This window comes from Lissotriton helveticus, chromosome 5_1 (assembly GCF_964261635.1).
Source record: "Lissotriton helveticus chromosome 5_1, aLisHel1.1, whole genome shotgun sequence".
Taxonomy (NCBI): domain Eukaryota; kingdom Metazoa; phylum Chordata; class Amphibia; order Caudata; family Salamandridae; genus Lissotriton; species Lissotriton helveticus.
This window is the reverse complement of record NC_136065.1, coordinates 138,436,804-138,457,015: the sequence shown is the minus strand read 5'-3', so window position 1 is coordinate 138,457,015 and position 20,212 is coordinate 138,436,804. Positions and strand designations below refer to the sequence as shown.

At 43.4% G+C, this 20,212-nt stretch overlaps 1 protein-coding gene, 1 non-coding gene and 1 pseudogene across 2 annotated transcripts in view; all 3 read left to right on the top strand.

Annotated features, from left to right (window-relative positions):
* QSOX2 (quiescin sulfhydryl oxidase 2) overlaps positions 1-20,212 on the top strand; it is a 284,089-nt gene that overhangs the window by 12,189 nt on the left and 251,688 nt on the right. The window lies entirely within an intron of this gene.
* LOC144756967 (small Cajal body-specific RNA 16) lies at positions 3,958-4,132 on the top strand. The gene has a single exon (XR_013595440.1).
* On the top strand, positions 18,642-19,936 carry LOC144756424 (tubulin alpha chain pseudogene; annotated as a pseudogene).

Sequence of the window (20,212 nt, the reverse complement as noted above, 5' to 3'; positions counted from 1 at the left end):
GACCAAAACACAGTACAAAACACCGCCCTCTTGGCAGTAGTAGAGGTGTAACAAATGCTCCTTGATTAAGGTGGCACAGCAGCCATTATACTTATCGACCTTAGCACAGCATTCAACATGGTGAACTATTAAAAGAACTAACTGTGCAGGTGTTATGGGACTGGCCTTAAAATTGATCATCTACTTCCTGAAAGACAAGACATTTCAAGTCTTTGAGCGATCTTGTTCCTTGGACATCTTCCCATTACAGTGTGCAGTACCGCAAAATAATCTATATTCGATTACTAGTTAGACTTAACTGTCAAACGACGCAGAAATTAACAACAACATCTATACAATAGATAATTTGTTCACATATTTATGTATTGAGTATTAAAGAATAAACTTACCAGTCAAACGACGCTGGAACAAGACAAGTGCGCATTACAAGGTAGGATTGACACAAACACATGCTGTAAGTCACCCTCAATCGCTCTAACACATCATCACACACCCTCAAACTCCAAAACACTCACATGCACTCACCCTCACACTCACACCGTCAAAGTCCACTCTCCAACTACACCCTATAACTACAATACCACCCTACAACTCTACCCTCCAAATACAACTCCACCCTCCAACTCCACACATAAATAGTGTTAAGCAACAATTTCATAAATACCTATATAGCGGATTACACACTTGCAGCTATTCCAAAATGCAAACTTAAAGCAACGCAAGGAAATTGCAGCAATTAATACACAAATATGCAAACAGGGATTGGAAAATAAAACATTTCTTTAACAAAACGCATAAAATACAGACATTACATCAATGTGCATCCTCTTAATACATTGAAATGGAAAATTAAATTCAGTACATACAAAAAGTTTCCTTTAATACATCGATTAACTCAATAACATATAATCAGGCAACTTCAGCATCACAGGAAAAAAACAATGCAAACACAACATACATAAATATACTCGAAACAAAAAAGACCTTCAAAGTTCAAAAAACAGTTCATGTACGTCAAATAACAAACACCAGCTAATAAAACATTACATTACAGTTTTCGAAAACATATGCATTACATATCGACGATTAAAAAAAGCCTTTAATTAGAATTACATAAAAAAAGATGGAAATATTACGATCGATAACAAACCATGTCACCAGTTATAAAAATACACTCCTATTCATTCGTTAATTTAAACATACTATAGATACTACATTACATTACATTAAAAATCACTTAGGAATAAAATCTTACCTGTCAAACGACGCAGCAACAGCACACGAACAAGAACACGCCTTCCGCGCACCAACATTCTCGATCTTCTGGGGAATTCCACCGTTGACGTAAGCAAATCGGAACGCCACGTCAAAAACGTCGCGCTCCGATTGGCTACAAATAAACGTCAATAAAACTCACACTCGATCACACTCAATCACCCTCTGCCTAACAACCCCTCTCTCACCCTCACTCACACACCGTCACACACCCTAAGCCTCACACACACTCGCTCACACTCACACACACCCCCTCACACTCACACCCTCGCTCCCCTCACACCCCTCACAACACTCTCACCATCACTACACCTCACACACTCTCAGCCTCACACCCCCTCACTCACACTCACACCCCCTCACCCTCACTCCCCTCACACCCCTCACAACACTCTCACCCTCACTACACCTCACACCCTCACCCTCAAACACCCTCACACACACTCACCCACCCTCAGCCTCGCAAGCTCTCACCAACAACACCCCTCACACACCCTTACCCTCATTCACCCTCAGTCACCCTCACACCCCCTAACTCTCAGACTCACCCACTCACACACCCTCACACTCCCTAACTCACCCTCACACACCCTCACCCCGTCACACACCCACACACTCACACTCCCTCACTCAACATCACACACCCTCACTCACCCTCACACACCCTCACCAACACACACCGTCACACACACTCAACCTCACAACCCCTCACTCAACCTCACCATCACACACACACACACCCCCTCACGCTCACACCCCCTCACGCTCACACCCCCTCACGCTCACACCCCCTCACGCTCACACCCCCTCACGCTCACACCCCCTCACGCTCACACCCCTCACATCCCTCACCCACACACCCCTCACCCTCACACCACTCAAGCCACAGATGGGTGTGCGATGGGAGGACGCTCAGCTTGCAGGGCTATGCTTCTATCCCCTGCTGCACTCTCCTGCTCTCTAGAAATGTGGCATAACAACAAGAGCTGCCATCAAAGTCACGTAAATACAAATCATGTTGCATTCCAAATGCTATAGGTGTCACATTCATAAAAGTTAAAACTATTGGCATTGTAAATGACAAAGCTATCAATTTAGCTATTTCAAAAAACTACACAAAAAAAAACATCATTTACAAGACCAATAGCTCCTACTTTTCTAATGCGAGACCTATTGCATTTCCAATGCTTGTTTGAAGATAGGCACAATGGTAGACTCTACCCAAGTGGGTAGGAAACCAGCGTTACAGCTTGCGCTAAGCACCTGCACAAGAAGAGGCCCCCACAGATTTACTATTGACTTAAATATGTCTATGAGGACCCCGTCTGGTCCAGGAGCCTTACCACCCTGGCTGGCGTGTAAGGCCCTCTCAACTTCCTCCAAGGTAAACACTAAGTCCTTGGAGTGAGGAGAATCATTTATATCTCGAGCCTCTACTGGGAATTCTTCTCCATATACCTGAGTAAAGTGCTTTATCCATTGATTCTCCATGATCGCTATCTCAATAGTATGGCCAATATCATTTGCTAAAAATGGTGTTCTAATTGCCTTCCAAAAACCTGCGCTGTCATGAAGTACTGAAGCTGAATGCAAGGCCTCCCAAGCCTCTTTCCTTAGCATATTTTCCCTATCTCTAATCACTTGTTTATAAGCCAGTCTAGCTCTCCTGACATCTGTAATATTTCTTGGTTTTCTGTGCAATTCTTTTTTAACAGTGAGTGGGCTTGAGTACACTTTGAATCAAACCACCCACTCTGGGCTCTCTTTCTCTTATGTTGCCTAGTGAGAGACTCTCTAATTACTTTAGTTATTGTTTGAAAGGACGCTAATAATACAGCAGGGATAATATCTTCACTGAGACATATCTCTATATCTGACTAGCATAGCATAGCCAATAGGTCTCGCCTTGTTAGTACATGTGCACATTGTGTACAGAAAAACCTGGCCTCCCTCAAAGTGAGTGGATAAAATGGCTTAAGTTGACTGCCATACTGTTACATGCTGTATGCTGTGGTAGAGGGGTAGCAAGCTGTGCACAAACGGCAGTTATACACATGTATGTATCTGTATATGTATTTTTAAAGGTGTTCTTTTTAAATCTAATGGTCTTGGCGAACACCAGACCTAAACAAGCATTTGCAATGAAATAGGTCTCGCATTTACGAGAGTTTGTTATTGCCATTGTAAATAACAATGCCTTTTATTTATGTTTTAAAAACAAAAATAAAAGGCATCGTCATTTACAATGCCAATAGCTCAAACTCGAGTAAATGCGAGAACTGTTGCATTGCAAATGCTTGTTTTTTTTACTTACTTGGTCCCAAAGGCGCGACCTATTGGCTAGGCCAATGCTTGTTTCATTTGTTTGGAGAGGTCAGAGGGAAGGAGTTAATTATCAGGGGCGTTTGCTAGTGCTTTATACCTGGACTGCGAGTAGCTTCTTGCAAGCAGGAATGCGAAATATATTTGTAGTCTGTTGGAAGGTTTTATATAGCGCCCTTGGGGGAAGCTGTAAAGAATGAAAGTAATCCCTGCTACCCTCCCTTGGAACATGGCTGGCATAAACCCACGTCAGATTTTTTTTTGTTTGATTTTATGATTGAGCTTTAAGTGTAAACTGATTTACTGCCTGTTCTTGCACGTGTGAGTGGATATTTCATTTCGCTCTGGGTGATCGAGCGCATGGTCAAGGAGGATGGCTCTTGTGTGACTGACCTTTGGGCTCAGTTCGGTACCAACGCAGCCAGTCCTGGACCTAGAGAAACCAAAGTGCCACCTCCTCAGAGGGGCTCGTTCAGTAACAGGTGTGAATATCTTAGCAGCAATTTGGTGATCACGTATGATACTGCAAACACGTGTGAAGGTGAACTACCCGATGACTAAAATTTGTATATTTTGCCTGGTTTAGTAGCTCAGCAGATGACCTGGAAACAGGTACATATGTGCATGCTTTGGTTACAGGGAAACAAGCGCTGCCCACCACCGTAGTGTGACTACGAGCCTTGCTTGCAATTCCAAAACAACAGTTTGCAAATGGAATACTGTCGAAGTAACGTTAAACTAATTATCTCAAACAAACTTCTGAACTTGGCTGCTTAGCCTGTTCGTCTTTAGGAAAACTGTTCAACTTACTTGTTTTATCTGTTATGTTGTAATAACATTTTTGTTTGCTTAACTGAGACTGTGTTCTTCCTAGCTGTCCCTGTTTAATCTAGCTCGTGGTCAAAGGCAAGCAAAACGAGCACAAAAAAAAAACAGACCCACAAAGCGCTCCCATGCGGGAGCGAGCAGGGGGACCATCTGTTTAAAAGTTAATTACAAACAGGTGACACCAAAGCTCGCTCCCGAAACGGAATCGCCAAGCGTGCATGCGTTGCCATTTAAAGCAATGCAAAGCGTGCACGTTTTTGGCCGAAAAAGCAAATTGATTCCTAAAGGTCTCCTCCTAAGCAGCGCATGCATGCTGCGTAGGCGAGACCTAAACCAGCACACCACTTCCTACACGTGTGAGCCATCTGCTTTCAAAAAGTGTTCTACATGTATTTTTTTTTTTAAAGCCATTGCTCATAATTTTGATTGTACAGTGTTGGACATTCCTAGCAGACAGGTGAACTTCAAACACGTTTGGAAAAACCTTTTTTGTGTTAATGGATATCCCTGTGAGATCTGTTTCTTATTAGCACAAAAAAAAGGCGTTGGCATTTAATTACTATCACTTTATGATCTACTTTCAACACACTACAATGACCCAAAAAAGAAGCAAACGTTTAAAGAATGAAAAGAAAAAAGAAGCATTAGCGATGTATTGGCCCACTACCCTGCCACAGAATAGCACTCCTTGTTAGCCTTTTTCGGACAGTTAATTCTCTGGCAAGTCTGAGCAGCAATAATTCACTGGGCCTAAAACAAAACTTCTGTGAGGAACTCGCCCATTACTTCCAATCGAAGGTAAACAAGGTTAATAATGAGTTATCTGCTACTGACCAAGCAAATGACTCCATTGAAAACCTGGAAAACCACTCCCCGACCACTGTGCTCAGTGGGTTTTCTCCTTTAAACACCAAACATCCCACTTAGAATACTTAGCTAGTACCTGAAACAATCATTTATCTCACAATGCTTTTAAGCATCATGTTTAAATCAGGACACTTTCCTAAATTATGGAAAAAGGCTTCCATACTACCTCTACTAAAGAAACCCATGCTTAAGCCGTATGAGGTCAGCATGTATCACTCTTTTTCTAGACTCCCTTTCCAAGACAAATTAGCAGAAAAGGCTATTAACTTGAAAATCTCTCTCCAAATTCATGGCACGAAATCTGCCATGCTCTTTGCCACAGAAGGTGTCCGAACAATCGCGGACAATTGTGGCAAGGCAGCCTATTAGATTTGTCGGCTGCGTTAGACACAGTAAATCACTCTGTGTTGCTATCTCGTAGGGCTCTGCCCTGACTCTTTTCAGTTCTTTTCTCACAGATAGAGAACAGTCCGTTGTGCTTGGAGATCATACTTCAAACCTTTTTCACCCGCTTGTGGAGTTCTCCAGGATTCATCCTTAAGTCCTACACTCTTCAATGTCTACGTCCCTACTCTAGCCACATTAATCTGCTCATATGGGTTCTTCCTGGTATCACACACAGACGACACCAGATCCTGATAACTATTTGAAGTGGCTAGGCGGTTTCAGGTCTGCATGTTGGGAGTAGGAAGACGGATGAAGAAGAACTGCCTCAAATTTAATTCAGGTAAAACTGAGGTTTTGCTGTTTTTTTTTTTTTCTTTTCATAACACATTTTATTAGTTTGCATATGATAAATACAACCTGACCTATATAACCACAAATTCGTACATGAAAATATAAAGCGATCAAATAAGAGAAAAATTAAAAAGAGTAAAGGAAGAGAGAAAACACAAAGACAATGACTCTTTCCCTCTCACTCCCACATCAATGACACATAGAAAAGCAAAATTAGTCCTTCTGTAGCATAAAATGGAGCTAGCATGCCCATTCCTACATGATCCCTCCTCATCCCCGGAATGACTTTACTTCTTCGTCCATAAGTTGACTCATCTGACATACCGGTTCCAGTTCTATTCCTCTGTACTCTGCTCACCTCTTCCATATTTTGGGTGTTTTTGAGGGCAGCCAATGCCATATTAATTGCTATCTCTAGCCCCATGCAGTGGTCCATCCCATTTATCCATACCTTCGGTGGGGGAGCGTTCAGCACCTTCCAGTCAGTTGCCTATATCTCGTTCGCCCAGGGTCTGTTCCAACGGAAGTACGGCCAATTTATGTCTATTCCCGCCCACTTGTTCCGTAAGGTGGAGAAGGGGCAGCCGTGGATTTCGTGGGATATGCCTGGGGAGGACTTCACCCAGACAAGTGATCACCCCACCAAAATACTCTAGTGCTGGACAACTCCATACGTTATGGAGGAAAGTACCCTCCTCTGCAGCACAGCGGAGACAGGCCAGGGAGGTAATCACTCCCATATGCCAGAGCTGATGACGTGGAAGGCAAACCCTGTGTATGTACTTGAATAAGACACATTCTGGCAGATCTGGCAGCTGCTCGTGGATAACCCCAAATCTCTGTCCAGTCCTCGTTTTCCAACTCTCAGACATCAGCCTTCCAGGCAGCGTGTAGGGTGCAAACCTGTCTGGTTGGTTAGATATGAGTGTCTGGGAAAGGTTTGCGACATTATGGTCTTCTAAGCCCCCCATGAGGAGTTTGCCCTCTAAGGAATTGCATTCAGTGAGCTCCAATAGTGTAGTTCATATAGGTAGTCCGGGCATGGCGGAGTTGGAGATACCTATAAAGTTGGAATTCCTTCTGGAGGTTCTGGAAAGATTTAAGAACTGTGCCTTGCATTATGTCTCCTAGGATGGAGATCCTAATGAGATTTCATTTCTGGAATCATGACAACGTGGCCATCTGCGGAAGCAGGTTCCCATACCATAGTGGTGTCTGTTCTGTTAACCTGCCCCACTATTTCATCTGTTGAAGCAGTGACCCCATGATTTAAGGATATTTGTCGTTGTCTGAGGAAGGTTAGTGTGTCGACCTGTGCTGTATTGTTAAGTCATCAGTGGGGCAGTACCCATTGCCCATTTGTCTAGTGCATATGCTGAGTCACCCTGCGTATCATGCCACCAGTCATTTATAATCCGGAGATGGGCGGCTAAATAATAGGATTTTACATCTGCAGCTGCAATGCTCCACAATGGATGGATTGGAAACATTTGTTGAGGGCATCCTGATAACTTAAAAGGCGAGCGAGTACTGGCTCAATATTGGCACTCTATGCTAGCAACACATCCGGGGAGAGATGGGCACCCACATATTTCAACCCATTAGTGGTATGCCATAGTTCCGGCGCCCATCTCCGGTTTTGGGACCCATGGCCCACCGCATAGACTATAGATTTTGATGTGTTGATGTATAGGCTGGAGGTTTCTTAATATATACGCAGGATCTGCAGCAGTCTGGGGACCAGTCATGTTTGTTAATTTAAGAAAGAAGAGCACATTGTCCACATACAGGACCATTTTGTTTGACAACCCATCTTCTCATTCAAATCCCTAGACCTGTGCATCCATCCTCGCCCACACTGCCAGCGGCACCATAACGAGAGCGAACAGTAAAGGGACATGGGGCAACCCTGCTGTGTCCCCCGCTGTACATGGTAATAGTCTGACTGGGCCCCCAATCACACTTACGATGCCGTCAAGTCTGTGTATAACAAATAAGAAGAAGAAAATTGCAAAATTGAGGCCCTGGAGTAGGATGAATAGGTGTTCCCAGCGCACGGAGTCAAATACTTTGTCAATGTCGTCGATGCAAGTGCATTATACACACTTCTGGTCGCAAAGTGGGGCATAAAACCAGATCCAGTGCTGTTGAACCTGAGCTGGCATATGTGTGATAAGTCTATTCATCAGTGTCTTAGCCAATAGCTGAACCTCCAGGTTCAACAAGGAGATTGGTCGGTACGAAGTGAGATCATCCGCCGAACGACCCGGTTTAGGAAAACCATGATCTCCACATGATGCCCATCCAGTGGCGTTGTTGCAGCGTCCAAGGCAGAAAAAACTGCTTCAAAAAATGGTCCTGGAGCATAGACATGAGTGTGTGAAGCAGCAGGGGCCTGAGACGAGGCCGCCTTGCCTTTGATGTGGTAATGCGAGGCAAGCGGCTGGTGGCATTGTGCACGCGCTTTCACGTGCACTGGAAGAAATCGCCTGGGAATCGCCTGATCTCGGTAAGCTCTGTTTAAGCCGCAATAGATCGAGCTCCCGCTCTCAATGCGCATGCGCATTGAGATAGGTCGCTCGACCTAATAAAAACGTGGTACTTTTAATCTATGCATGTTGCAGTGGGCAACTAGGTTTGTCAGATCTGTCCATATGTGCCAAACACCATATTTCAATTCCTGGTATTTCATTCTACAAGTTAGTGCTGTTGTAGAAGTATTATTCATTTCACCGATTAGACTTTTTTTATCATCTAGAAAAGAAAATGCTTAGATTTGATAGTGTTGTTTAGTTGTTGCTTGGTGTGTGTATAGCTCTGTCTGGTGATCCTAAATGTGACACACATTATACAAGCTTTGCCTTTGCTTTCTCAGTCCTCTTATGTCCATATGTCTTTATGAGGGGTGCTTCTTGAAACGACTACCAACCCCCACTGGTTTGCCTCTGTTCTGACTGTCCATGACAAATAAACTCTGTGTGTATTCAGTCTTTACTCCTGGGTTTTCAGTACTGTACCGCTCATGCCTCTTTATCTGCGCACTTTCTCGAATAATGTGTTTTTTTTTTTTTTTTTTTCGCCCACCAATCCTGTAATAGTCATGTGGCACTCTTTCTGTGAAAACAATTTCCAACTTGTGAGCCTCTGCTCTAGTGTTCTATATTGTGCTGCTTTGTCCTGGGAGTAAACTTCTAGTAATACATTCAGCAGCTGAAGATACTGATGTAAGTGCTCAGTAATAATAAGCATCATAAGCCTAGAAATGTGTTCCATCATTCAGCAGTCCTCAGTGATTGCTTAGATCTACCGCCCATCACATAGTAATTCACAAGGCATGCTCAGATTTGCCACCCACCCCTTAGTCCCTGGGTTGTCTCTTATTCCTTTAATGAAGGCCTTTGAAGGGAAGATACCCCCTCTGGGTTTGTGCAGCACCAAGGTATTTTCCCTTGATCATTTCTGTGAGTGGGACTGGTTAGAGGGGGTGCTCCATAGAAGGGTTCTCTTGCTTCCACCATGGTCCATTACATAAGGAGGGAGCTGAAACTTACCTCCTGGAATTTGTTGGTATTTTCCCGGGCTTTCATATTTTTTAACAGGGTTTCGGAGGATGGTGACGTGATAAAGGTCTCTAAACTCTGCTGGGATGAGATCCAAAGTAGCGAAATAAGCTGGGCACGGGAAGTAAGAAATGTATGAAGAAAAATTAAGATCCTACATTCTGAGTGTGCTACAATTATGTCCTGATTCCCCCTATCCAGGTATTGAAAGAGTTTGCGGCAAAGGTGGCCGAGGCTCTTGACCAAGCCTACCTGAGTCGGAAGCTTAATTTAGTTTTTCAATACCCTCTCTAGATCTGGATACAGTTTCCCCTTCCTAACACAGGTACCTGATCCCGGCCTGCAGAATGAAATTCTATGGGAAAGAGTGGGATGCCATCCAATTTACTCATCCTGCTCCTGTTGGGCTACGGTCCAGAATAATAATGATCTTTGTCCCTGACCCTGAATGTAAAATGCTATTTGTTGCATATACTTATGAACAGCTTTTTTTAATCTGCTGATAAGACCTATGTTTTTCAAATACAGAACAATATAAAAAGGATGAAGGCTGTAGAGTTGCTGTCAGAAATGCGTTACCTAGTTTTGGTAGTATGAATTGCTCGTTTTTTACGTTCCATTAAACAGAGTTTTATTGATGGATTAAAGTAGGGCATGGGTTGATGGTAAGCAGAGACTTGATCCTCTCTCTCCCTTGTTCACAACTCAGCATACTAATTCCTCAGTGTTTACATGGCCTTCCCTGATTCTCGAATTCCTAACTTTAGTTAATAACCAGACTCCCACTTCTGTCCCCTCCCAACTCCCCTCATCGCTTTATTTAATGATGTGCGCTGCACACCAGAATTCTCACCCCGTCCTCAAGGCTTTACTGTAACCTTATTGCTCGCTCATTAGTCGAGCATACTCCAGAAATCCACCACTTATTTCCAACCACAATTTAGACATTGTTTATCATGGAAACATGGTTCAGAGACCACTCAAACACGTACCTTGATTTTACGGGATCAACGATCTACCTGTTTGTCCATCTTGATTACCCCTATGCCCTCAGTTTGGGATCAAAGCGATTAGTAAAACTTACATCTCTATACTGGTTTTGTCCATGGGTAATACCCATGAGACAAAATATCTCCTGCTCAGCATTCCTGTTAACATCACATGCTGCAAAAAAAACCTTTGTCTGATGCACCAAGGCCCTCATCCTTCATTCCTTCTTTGAAACTGTCATCTCTCCGAGCCACAAATGTGATCGGCTAATTGTTCTAGGAGTTTGGTGCCTTGGTCAATGATCCCACATCCACTGCTGTTCAAGACTTCATCACTTTCAGCTCTGCGTTAGACCGTCAGCGATCGGTAGTAGACTCCATGCCACATTCTTGATTTGATACCACCCATGCAGCATTTGTTCTTTTTTCTATTTGTGAGACTACACACCCATCTTTGTTATTGCCGTACCTTTGCTCACTTTGATGCTGTCAAACGCTCCCATGGAATTGAAAATGCCCTGTTCTAGACTAAATCATGAACAAATGTTGACTCATTTTGATCCTTTAGTCACTTCCTTTAACTCGGATATCAGTTCTTGCGTGACATTTTTGAATTATTGTATTTCAGTGTCACTAGGCACTACCATTATCAGGTAACATCTACCCTCTGGAATACAGAAAAGGTTGTGGCAGCCAAAAGGAAGTCCAAACATGAGTGAAACTGGTGGTCTTCCTACTCCTTATGACGGAGGCTTATAGAGACAAGAGGCTCACAAACACAACAAAAATACTCTTGCAGGCAGCGCAAGATCTAAAGTGCCAACAACCCACTAAAGAGGTCTTTACTATTTTCGATAGTCTTGCCTATCTGGCAGCAGCCCGTTTGGCTATCTCTTTGACTCAAAAGCTTTACACTGAGGTACTTCATTTTTTTCATTCTAAAATTAACGCCACGGTGCAGTATTTTTCCCCCCTCCATTTCTCCATCGTTCATGGTGGTCTTCTTAATCATCACATATCACCCCCACGTCGCATTCCAGTGTGAATTCTCTCACTTGTTGTTTGCCCCTCCAGTGTTGGCCCTTAGTGGCATGCTTCATCATTGGATTCTTGCCGTTCCGCTGCGGAACAGGGCATGCTGTGAACTTATTGTGAATCCAGACCGCTTGAGAAAGAGCAACACTGGGTGTTTAAACTTAACCCCTTCGCTGCGGGGGTTATTCCCCCGCTGTGCTGGGGGGAGGGGGCGCGCACAGCGCCGGCATGCTCACGACGAGCTGAGCTCGTCATGAGCTACGGCGCTCCTGTGCTCATGACGAGCTCAGCTCGTCACAGGTGTATTGCCTCCCGTGGAACGCTCAGCACAGGAGGGGAATTCTCCCCGCACCTGAGCGTTCCACAGGCCATGACGAGCTGAGCTCGTCATGAGCACCAGAGCGGCGTGGCTCATGACGAGCTCAGCTCGTCATGAGCGTCCAAGGGGTTAAAACAAATATTTGAGTCCACATGATTGATCACTCTGAGGTGACGATTTGCCACATAGCATGATTTTACACAGCTCACTAGACTAACATTAATGATAAAAGCGTGTGGAATGGCATACACGTATATTTTCATGTCTGATGGCATTTTAATTCTCCCATTATATATTGCAGATATTAAGCGGTAACAACCAAGTAGGTGCGATCAGTTTATATTTTAGCATGCAGAGTGTGTACAAGAATTGTATATGAGCACTACTTTAGGAGTTGAACTGGTGAGTTTGATCCTTGGTCCTGAAGAAAAGCCATGGGGATTGGCTTGAAACATGTACACCCCTAGGAAGGCCAGTGCATTATCACCTAAACTTCCCACTTTCTCCCTGTTTTTAGGTCTCGCCTCTCAATGCGCATGCGCATTGAGCGGAGCGAGACTATAGGGGCTTAAACAGAGGTTTAACTAAACTGGCGATTTGATGCTGTGCCCGTGCGCTTTTAGCTCAATGCGCAAGCGCATTGACCTAAAATGCGCGTGCACAGCATCAAATCGCCAGCCATCTGTTCCCCAGCTTGCCGCCTCCGCTCATGCTCTCTCCTGGCTGCTCCTCCCCTAATTAGTCAGGCTGGCCTGCCGTACTTTCACTTTCACGGCCGGCAGGCCGTGTCTATCATGTTATAGTCTAAAGGTGCTTCCCTTCGGCAGCTAATATTCTACATGAGCATATATACGTGATTGGCTTGGCATTTCAGGTATGCTCTTACTACAGCCAAATATTTTGTAAAAGGTCTTGGTGCAAATTCATTCAAGATAGCTGCTGCTGTTTCCTATAAATCGCTGTGTGCTTATTTATCATGTTTTGACACAGCACGCAATAAGATATCGACTGTTTAGTAATGAAATGTAGTACGCGAAGAACTCCGGAGAAGCCTTTGCTTCATTCAAGACTCTTCTGGCTTGCACTCTAAGGAGGATACCTTCCCTTGTATAGTGTAACATATTTGTTCAGTTACCTCTGATGACATTAGGTTTGAAGGGGTGACAGGCATCTGAAGCTCCTCCCAGCGTGCGCTCTGCCTCAGCCGCATTTTTTTTTAAACTTGTATCACTCCTCACTCCTCCCACACCTTTGTAGTGAAGCTTAGATTCACTTCAAAGGACCCTGCTTCACACTATTCACGGCCGTCAGGCCGTGTCTCTCCCTCATCGGGCCATAAATCTTCACAGGCTGCCCATTTGCTTTGCTCTCACGTCCTCTCTCCCGGAGTGAGAAGGGAATCGCATGTAAGGAGCCTGTTCTTTTATATATTTTATAGGACGGCGTAATCCAGGCCTGATCACGGTTTTTTATTTAATCTTTTAATGTCCCCCCGATTTAACTAGACAAAGTAAATATTAAGATAATTTGATCCTCTTGTGGCATTTGTCTCATGTCACGTGTTGTCTTTGTGGTTTCAAGCTTTATTACAAATCACAAAAAGATGTTAATATTTCACTTAAGTTCTTGGATTTTTGTCACAATAAAAAACACTGAACATAATCTTCACAAAAGTTATTTACAAAAGTTTAAGCTATTGCCATACAAATTAAATAAATTATTTAAGTATTAATTATTTTAAAAAATTAAAAGCCATTGTTATTTGTAATATCAATACATCTAAGTCACGTAAATACAAAACATGTTGCATTACAAATGATATAGGTGTCACATTTGCGAAAGTTATAACTATTGGCATTGTAAATGACAAAGCTATTAATTTAGCTATTTCAAAAAACAACACAATAATAAAAAAAAAGTCATTTATAAGACCAATAGCTCAAACTTTCCTAATGCGAGACCTATTGCATTTCCAATGTTTGTTAATCATACCGCCGAGAGGACTTATTAAAGGATTCACAAACCTACCAGGCAGATCTTTTTAACCTTCTGCATAAGACGCCTCCCACTCCTAATAATTTTCATCATTATAATATGCCACTCAGCGCTCCCGCGTACCTTGCAGGTCGTAGCACTTGCTGTTCTGCAGCGGAACTGGAAGGACGTAATGATGAAGCATGCGACCAAGAGGCAACCCTGGTGGGTGAGGATTATCTTAGAAAACCAACGGTAGTTCCGCCCCTTGAACGATAGCCTATGCAGTGCAGTGCCTCATTTCTTGCTTCAGGACAGTTGTGAATTGACTGGGAAAATAAGCCTCAGTCATCTTAACATAAATAATCAGTAACGGTGGGGACGGGTAGGGGCATCAGCAAAGTATATGAGGCTGAGTGTACTGCTGCCTACTAGGAAGTACACAGTCCGTCTTATTAAAACACTATGGTTGCTAAATAGAATAGTTGTTTTTTTTTAGTACAATTTCGTTCCCATGAGGGGACCAATTGCAGTTGTGAATGAGGATGTTTCAGGGAGGGTGTCAAAGAGTCATTCTGATCCTCTTTCCATGCACCACAGGGTTGATGACCGAAGTGTGGACACATGCTGTTAATTCTACCTTCTGGGAGCTGCTCCTTCTCCCAATTCTCCATTTCTTCTGCAGGGCTATAGGTAATGCTGAGACCTAAAGTTTTAATTGTGCACAGGCACACGGAGCCTACTACAGGATCTTCACTAACACTCACCTGAACCGCAAGGACCAACATGCACGGCGGCTACAGCAAGCCAAGCCCAGTGTGGGGGGAGTAATTTAATCAATAAAAACAAAGTGATTAATCAGGTGAGCCCTTCTTGTCTCTGTGTAAACTCATGATTAAGAGGCGGTTGCCTCGAAACGCGTCGAGGATCATCACTAATGTGGACAGAGGGAAAGCATGCTGCTACGAGGCTAATAAGGACCACGAACGTGGTGGGAGCATCGTCGAGTGCATATCCTGAGCGCAAGGGTTTTGTGAAAAATATATATATATATATCGTTAAATGCAAGAACCCACAAAGAGTGTGAATTCAAAGAAAAGAGTGAAATCGAAGTAGCATAGAGCTTCACACATTTTAAGTAGCCGAACTTCCCATAATAAGTGGTTCATAAGACTCAGCCGAGTCTCTAATTCAAATTAGGTCAGCATACAGCTGCAGTAGCTATCTGTCAAAACAAATAGCAAAGTAAGGCATAGAGGGTAAAGCAGTAACAACAGTAGCCACCACTGTCAAGAGTCTGGGTCTGCGGCAATCCTCCAAAGAAAACTGTCCCTAGACTACCAGGAACACTCACTTACAATGTTTTCGACATGTGCTCTTGTGCATTTATGCGCATTTTTTCACCGACCAGTAGGGTAGGAGGGTTCTTCAGTAAGGAGGTTCAGCTCCTCCGTTCCAACGGAAATGTGTGGGTTATACTTTTTTATCACAAGGTTAGCTACAGACCGTCTTCCATAGTTAGATTCTGGAAACCTCAGGCTTGGTGCCCCTGGCCTAACCCTTTGCATGGGTCGGACGGCCCCCGGCCGTCTGATGTCACAGTGGGCGTGTGCGGAGGACAGCCCCTAGTCGTCTGAACCCCGCCCACTCATTATTTCCTCAGCACTGCGGCGGAATGTGTGCCGTGGTCAACGGGTTAAACACCAATCAGCCTTCTACATCTCATCTTGTTTCACTGCGAGAACAATGAACTACTAACTCACTAATCACTGTTCGGTAATGCATTCTTTCTGATACGGATCCAGCATTATTGTTTAAAAGGCACAAATTATTCTATTCAAACTTTATATGAAACATAAGAAAATAGGAAGTTCATGACATTCAAGAACAAAATGTTGCCTATTAAAGTAATGCATTTGTTAAACCGGAATATTCTGCACCTATGACAACATTTCTAACCATATCATTGTACGGTCAAGCTCCTAAATCACGTTGTGCACATTTCAGCAATATTATGTTTGCTTCTAATTAAAGAAAGCTTGCTTTATAGCCTTTCTATGGCCTATACGAAGAACTATGACTGCCTATTGCTAATCGCCACATGTTTAATGTGTGGCAGATTAACGTTAAGCTTGACACTCTTGATTGTACATTTAACTTTCGAAGTGAATTATTTTTTTGTTTTAATTAATGGACTCTATTATTACTCGTCCGGGTCTTTACACACCTTCCAAGCTCTATTTGTTTCGAAGCTAGAGCAACATTCTACCCTACTGGCACTGCGTTAGAAGAGGTTTACATCAAACATCAACATCAGAGGCGTAGCTTGGTCTCTAAGATTGGGGGGAGGTGGGTGGAGCTTCAGATTTTCCAACAATCACTCTGGATAGAATGTTAAAATACATTATACATTAGCTGGGTCATAAGAAGAGTTTAAGGGTCAGTGGAAAGGAAGAAAAATACAGATTGGCTGGGATACTTGCTGAGAGAAAACACATTTTTAAAATAACCAATATTTTAGAGACTTTCAAAATTGAGAGTGTGTTTGTGCACTTTTGTCTGTGTGTATGTAGAAATCACTTGTGAAATAGGACACACCTCTCCATACCTGGCTGAAAGCACCTATATCTAACTAACTATCAGAAAATACATTTATTAGGTGGTGTAGCACCTCAAATTCCCCCTCTGAAGTCATGCCCCTGATCAACACATGTTGTTTTACTTTCTCTGATAGCCCCAGATCAGAGAGAAACATTGATCTACAAATAGTTTTGCTGCATTTTTCACTTCTCCAGTATGCACATCTATCTACACATGCAATGTGTGTACCTCGAAGCAGATCGAAATAGTATGCAGCGTTAAAGGCTCAAGTGTTATGCTTGATTAAAGACCCTTGAGCTTGTACGTTTTACAGACTGTGCACTGTCACAGACACAGAGTGTGCCTGTTCAGAGACACGTCACAAGGCTCGAAGTGAGACGAGAACAAAACAGCGCAATCATGAGGGTGCTACAGCGGTACTCCAGAAATCATTTCTAATCAGCATCACCTTTTCCCTGAAACCTCCTAACACATATTCATGCGTCAGTGGGGCCCATAACACTGCTCATTCTTTCAATTCTCTCAATTCGGCTTCAAGGTTTGGTGAAAACACAAAGGAGTAATGCTGTTGGCGGAGTGTCTAAACCTATTTAACCAATTATTATTTACACCTACAGTTTTATATAATTTACTATGGTTTAATCAAACATGAATTTTATTCAGACACACCACCATCGTGGCAATGGATCGGCTAGAAAGAAAATCAGGAGTAGGAAAATCACAAGACCAGCTTTAATATTCCATTTTCCCAATTTTATTAAAAGCAAAACTTTAATATGTCTGACATTTAAGCATTAATTAATTCTTTATTTGTTAAGATCTTAAACTTTATTTCAGAATGATTTTATTTTGAGCTCAGAAAACAGTCATTTATTTGGAAGTCAGTTAAATGTTTAGCAAAGAATAGAAAGTTCCAAACTAATTCTCTCCTAACATCCCTAACTAACGCCCTCATCTTATCCTTCAGTCCTGCAAAGCAAACCAGAAATAAATCAAAGAATCTTACATCCAGGAATCAATCTGCAATCCGACAGCACTTCGAGAGGAAATCGAAAGAGCGACACTCTCTAAGCAAAATCAGGGGTTTTTATACACTAATTTCCTAACCATCTATCTAAAAAGTATCTAACATCACCAATTCGAATTCTGATTGGACAAATTTGGGATGGGTGAGCATCTCCTCAGCATTACAACATCATATTCACGGTGAATCAGCAGTTTAATAAAGGGGTATTGTTTAGGACAGTCTTTGGCCTGGTCACTTCCTTGACCTGTAACTTCGCATTACTTTCCCTCGTTCAGAACACTCGACTGTCCACATTTTGGCAATCATCCTGACTTCCAGGGCACAGTAGCCTTGAACTTCCCATCCAAGCACAGGCAGTTCACTCTCGCTTGCAGGCTTTGGGCGCGCATGCGCAGTCCATCACTTGCTCACGGTTTACCAGAGCATCCATGTTTTCACTAGGCCTCATAGGCCACTTTTGGAACTATCATAGAAACAAACACAAATTCATGTTAAAATATGGAACTAAAGCCCTTCTGTTTACCTCCCACCATACTAATGTTTCCCTATTAGGGTTACCTAGCAAGTAAGCCACATAAATGCATTTCATACTTACATATCCAACGATTTTCTAGCACAATAATAATAATAATAATCCACATTTGTAAAGCGCACAATCACCCGTTAGGGTCTCTAGGCGCTGGGGGCCGTCGGGAAGATTAAGCAAGCTATTGCCCAGAGTCACATGGTGCTAGGCTAACCTGCCGCCGGCGCTGGGGATCGAACCGTGATCCCCAGATTCCAGCGTCAGTTGCCCTGGCCGCGGCGCCACACCTCTCCCACTAAAGTGTACAATAAGCACATTCATATTGTGTTTATTCATATTTAAGCTGTGCATTAGTTTACATTACAGTAACAATACAAATTAGTTAATTATATTGCTTCATGCAGGCAAAATTAGTATTTCCACATGTGCATATGTGTGCATCTTATACTATTGTTGGTTATTTCACCACAACACACCATTAGTAAACGTTAACCTTATGGAACATTGATTTCACAAGGGGTACACAAAATGTTGTTTTGCCACCTTGCTCCATCAAGGGAATAGCTTTCAGTTTGTCAGACTGGCCGGGGTCCAAATGGGCACTGCCTGTTGGTAGCTGTACTGCCTAGAGCATGACATCCAGCCAGTTAATGTTAATTGGGATTTCTATAGCGCATTATCACCTACTGATCTCTAAGCGCTTAGAGAGAGAGCCCAACCATGGCACCTCGGAGAGTGTGCACCCTGACTGGCCTAGATTATGCCCCAAGCTTCGGTAAGAAGGAGGTTTTTTAACTTTTTCCTAAATGGAAGGAGGTCAGGCTCTTTGCGGAGCCCAGCGGGCAGTTGGACAGATGCCAAGCGACAAGACCATCGAGGGCATTGATGACTCCTTTAAAACCTCCTTCAGTGAGACGGGCCGGGAAGCACGTGCCCTGGGCCTGGTTTGTGGCGCCCAGTGTCATTGATCAAGTTCGTACCAGGACTTACCGCCAGCTTTCCACCCAGAGCAGCTGATAAGTGGCTAGGAAGATGCTGCCAATAATTACGCCCATGGGCATTAGACCATAGGCAAGGGGATCAATGATCAAGTTCTGGACAGAATACAAAAGCTGGCTGACCAGTGTTCAGCCTACAGCACCATTCTGACCACTAACACTTCCCTGAAGCATTCGGACTGCACCTTCATAGTGGACAATGAGGTCGTCTATTACTTCTGCTGTGGAAACTTAGACATTGAGCGGCCGACCTACACCAACCCAAACTGTTTTGTTAGTCAGATTATTTAGTCTATTGCAGCCTCTCTGGTTCGATGGTTTCTTCGGCGTTGCCCTCAGAGTTCCAGACCACCTCGGGGTCCACATTCCCCTGGCCACCTATGCTCCAGCGATCTCTGCAGAGAAAACCCACCAGGAGCAGCTTGATGCCTGCTGTACCGTGGTGATTTAGTACCCAAAGATGTCAATGCTGCTTTTGTTGCTGTAAAGCCAAAGGGTGGTATCTAGTTTGTGGACTGGTACCCAACTGGTTTTAAAGTTGGTATTGACTACCAGCTTCCCACTGTAGTGCCCGGTGGAATTGTGACCATGATGCAGAGTGCCGTGTGCTTGTTAAGCAACATCACAGCCATCGCTGAGGCATGGGCTTGTTTGGGCCACAAGTTTGACCTGGTGTATGCTATGCGTGCCTTTGTCCACTTGTACCCAGATAATTCGATGGAGGAAGGCGAGTTCCTATAGACCCGGGAGGACATGGCAGCACTGGAGAAGCATTATGAAGGGGTGGGACTAGACTTAAAATGGCAGAGAAGATGAAGGTGAAGAGTATTCTTTGGAAGTTATTTTATTTGTGGCAGGCAATTTTCTTTCATCATAAAAATAAAGTGTTTTATTTTATTTTACAAACGCTATTGCTATGAACAGTTACAGGCGCATTTGTCACATGTTGCAATCATATTGACACAGTAACTGTGTGCGATTAGAGACACCATGAGCATATGTGGTTAACGACAGTACATCATTGGTGTGTTTGATTACAGACAAAACTGTTGTTCAGGGTTGGAGATGCAAGAGTTTGCAGCATGGGCCCCAGACCGCATGGTTGTAGACCCTGTCGGTAGGCACTGTGGCTGCTTGGTGGCATGACAGTGTT